Here is a 4,407-nt window from a genome sequence, read left to right on the forward strand (position 1 = left end):
CCGTTTTCACTTAAAATCGCTTAGCAAAAGTTATTTAATATCATTTCTAGCTTCATATTCTACCATAAAACAGAAAAATAAACACATTTCACCAATGGATATTTTTCCAAATATGAACCCTAACATGAATTATTGGTAGAATAAGCTAAACCGAGCTACGAGGATCTTAAATATCCGAAGAACATTAAAAACGGGGCTAAGATGCACATACTATGAGCTTGAGAAAGTGAAGAAACCCTAGCTATGGTGTCTTCCAAAATTTGGCAGCAACTAATGAAGATGAACACCATTTTTCCATCTTTTTCCTATTTTAATTCTTTTTTATTACCGAATGACTAAAATGCCCTTACTTAAAAAAATCTATTTCACTAATCCTATGCCCATTTTTGTCCATCAATTAACTAATGGTCTAATTACCACATAAGGACCTCCAATTTAAAATTTCATAACAATTGGACACCTCTAACATGTAGAACTCAACTTTTGCACTTTTTACAATTTAGTTCTTTTGACTAAATTGAGTGCCCAAACGTCGAAATTTTTGAACAAAATTTTTACAAAATTTTTCCATGAAATTATAGACCATAAAAATAAAATGATAATAATATTTTCTCTCGTCAGATTTGTGGTCTCGAAACCACTGTTCCGACTAGGCCCAAAATCGGGCTGTTACAGGGGGTGATAGGCAGTAGCAATCTTGTGCTTCACATCATATTTATCAAGCAACCACTTAAGCCATTTGTTCACAAAGTGAGAACCTTCATCACTAATAATAGCTCTTAGTGTCCCAAATCGTGTAAACACATGTTTATGTAGGAATCGTATAACTATCTTAGGATCTAACATCTGATCCAGAAAATAGTCCTTCCGAGTGGCTTTGTTCAACTTTCTGTAATCAAAACAGATTCTCCAACTGGTAACAGTTCTCGTTGGAATTAACTTGTTACGCTCATTTTCAACAGTCGTGATTCCACCTTTCTTTAGCACACACTGCACTGGACTTACCCACGAACTATCTGAAATAGGATAGATGATTCCCGCATCTAACCATTTCATCATTTCCTTTCTCACAAATTCTTGCATAATAGGATTGAGCCTCCTTTTCCCATCAATCCGAGCTCTTTTAGAAGAATAACCATTTCATCATTTCCTTTCACACAAATTCTTGCATAATAGGATTGAGCCTCCTTTTCCCATCAATCCGAGCTCTTTCACCTTCTTCTAAAATGATTTTAGCTCTTTCACCTTCTTCTAAAATGATTTTATGTATGCAAAAAGAAGGGCTTATACCTCGAATATCAGCTATGGTCCAACCAATTTATTTCTTAAATTTCTTTAGAACAACAATTAGTTGCTCCTCTTTATCTTTCGTTAGTTCTGCTAAAATAATCACAGACAAAGTAGAACTGTCACCTAAATAAACGTATTTCAAATGGGAAGGAAGTACCTTTAGTTCGAGTTTAGGTGGTTCTTCAATTGACAACTTGGGTTGCACACATTCTCTGACTTTTAACTCCAACAGTTCAAACCGTGTGGATTGAATAAAATTTCTCAGATTGGATTCCATCAAAGCCATGTTTTCTTCACCTTCTTCATCCTCCAAAGGGTCAAACTCTAAGGCTTTCTCTAATGGATCTTCCTCAAAATTGCTTTCCATAGAAACCAAGGTTTCTATCTCTTCCATAACTGAACACTTCTCTACCGAGTAGGGAAATTTCATTGCTTTAAGAATGTTAAAGGTTACCTGATCATTTTGAACTCGCATGGTGAGTTTGCCTTTCTGCACATCAATTAACGTTCTCCCCATGGCTAGGAAATGTCTCCCAAGGATAATTAGCACTTCATTATCTGCTTCAAAATCTAAAATAATGAAATTAACAGGAAAAATAAATTTACCGACTCTTACCAAAACATCCTCGATCTTTCCTTCGGGATATGCTAGCGGTCGATCTGCTAGCTAAAGCGTCACAATTGTAGGTCTTACTTCACCTATCCCTAACATCTTGAAAATAGACTTAAGCATCAAGTTGATACTCACTCCTAAGTCACACAAAGCTTTACCACAGTAAGATTCACCAATGTTACAGGGTATAGTAAAGCTTCCTAGGTCTTTCAATTTCGGTGGCAGTTTGTTCCGTAGGAACGCACTGCGCTCCTTTGTCAAGGCAACAGTCTCATACTCACTCAGTCGTTTCTTCTTGGACAGTATATCCTTCATAAACTGCACATAATTTGGCATTTGTTCTAAAGCCTCCACTAACGAAATATTGATGTGTAACTGCTTTAGAACATCCAAAAACTTCTTAAATTGCACCTCATGTTTCTTCTTGTTTTGCTGCAATCTTTGCGGATATGGAGGTGATGGAACTTTTGGTTGAACCGGACAACTTTTCTGAGTAGGTAAATCTACATCCAAAGAAGATGTTAAAATATTTGAATTTACTAAGTCAGGGTTTACATTGTCAGACTTTGTAGATTCTGATTCTTTTGGTGTAGAAACTTCAACAGCTGGTTGATTTCCCTCTTTTTCAACAGGCTCATCTTCGACATCAATCAATCAGGGTTCCAGAGCCTTACCACTTCGCAATGCCACTACCTTGATATGTTCTTTTCCCAAATTCCTTAGATTCTCAGTATTGCTCGGCAAGGTTCCTCGCGGTCTATTTCGTAGCTCCGTAGCTAACTGACCCATTTGGTTTTCCAAATTTTTTTAGTGTTGCTGCTTGGCTTTGGATCAAAGCGTCATTCTTTGCCTGTACGATTTCAACAAGTTCTCCAAATTGTTTGATGCCTCAGCTTAAGGTGGTTTTAGAGCTTTCTGATTAAACCCTTGAGATTGGTTGGGTCTTTGGTTAGGTCTTTGCTATAATAAGTTATTGTTCGGTCTATTTCCTTAGTTGCTCCACGAAAAGATAGGATGATTAAGCCATGAAGAATTGTAGAAGTTCGACTGGGGTCCTTTTCCACTCCTATTTTGATATTGGTTCACCACATAATACACTGACTCGGGATTTGATGGGCAATTCTCAAAAGAATGACCTTCCCCACAGTACATACAAGAAACTACATCAAACGGACTTGGTGGCTGAGCTGCAAAATTATTAATACTATTAGCGGTTAACTATTTTAACATAGCAGAAATAGACGATACTTGAGCTAATAACGAAGCGAGAGAGTCAACTTCATGAACTCGGACTACACACCTTTCTGAAGCTGTTTGATTTGTTGGCCATTGATAGTTATTACTCGTAATCCTCTCGATGATCTCATAAGCCTCATTATAAGACTTAGACAAAATTGCACCATTCGCGGAAGCATCTGTCATCAATCTTGTATGTGCATTGAGACCATTATAGATTGTCTCCAACTAGATACAATGAGGAATCCCATGATGAGGACACTTACAAAGTAACTCTTTGAATCGCTCCCAAGTCTCATACAAAGACTTGTCATCCAATTGTTGGAAAGTTGTGATCTCATTGCTTAACTTAGCATTTTTTCTAGGTCGGAAATATTTAACCAATAATCTCTCTGCTAATTTTTGCCAGGTAGATATGGAACTTGGTGGCAAAGAATTGAGCCATGCTCGTGCTTGATCTCGCAATGAGTACGAAAACAACTTCAACCTCAGTGTGTCTTCAGTCACACCAACTATCTTGAATGAATCACTCACCTCCACAAACAATCAAAGGTGGAGATGTGGATCTTCCGTGCGCATACCACTAAATTGGCCCACCATTTGTAGCATTTCAAACATCACTGGTTTCAATTCAAACTGGGTTGCCTCAATATCTGGCCTTCAAATTCCTGGGTTTAACTCACTGAAAAGTGGAACAACATATATTCTGATGCATTGATCCCTATCATTGGCAAAGAGGATAAGATTTCGTACATAATTGGCTTCATTACCTTGGTCTTCATTTTGATTTCCAAGGTCCATCTCCACTTGTCTTTGAGCTATTCGTTCACGTCTTCTTTGTCTAAAAGTTTGCTAAATTTTAGGGTCTACAAGGAGTAAATTGATAATTCGGTCTATGCTAACAAACACCTGAGAAGACAATCACAAGAATTAAAAAGAATTAGTTAGTACTGTTAGAAATAAATCAAATTGAAAATAAATGATTTCACGAAAAAAAATGACTATGGCAACAGTTGACAATCCCCGACAACGGCGCAAAAAACTTGTAACGCTGGGGTTTCTGTAAGTGTAGAAAGTCATTATCAAGTAATAAGTAAGTATCGAGTTATCGTCTCCACAGGGATTGTATTTGTGCTAAGTCACTTAATTTGTAAAATTATATTAACAACTTGGTAAATAAAAACATAATATAGTTGAGAAGAGGTGATTAAAATATATTAAACTAAATGCAATGATCCCTAATGCCAATTATCCTAAGTATGCAAACT

The 4,407-nt window shown here is 36.8% G+C and overlaps 1 non-coding gene across 1 annotated transcript; it reads left to right on the forward strand.

Annotated features, from left to right (window-relative positions):
• The first annotated feature begins 3,383 nt into the window (after positions 1–3,383).
• LOC121221478 (small nucleolar RNA R71) lies at positions 3,384–3,490 on the forward strand. Its single transcript, XR_005918870.1, has one exon. It is a non-coding gene; the product is annotated as a small nucleolar RNA R71 (small nucleolar RNA).
• Positions 3,491–4,407: the final 917 nt, after the last annotated feature.

The sequence above is a fragment of the Gossypium hirsutum genome, chromosome D09, assembly GCF_007990345.1.
Source record: "Gossypium hirsutum isolate 1008001.06 chromosome D09, Gossypium_hirsutum_v2.1, whole genome shotgun sequence".
Taxonomy (NCBI): Eukaryota; Viridiplantae; Streptophyta; class Magnoliopsida; order Malvales; family Malvaceae; genus Gossypium; species Gossypium hirsutum.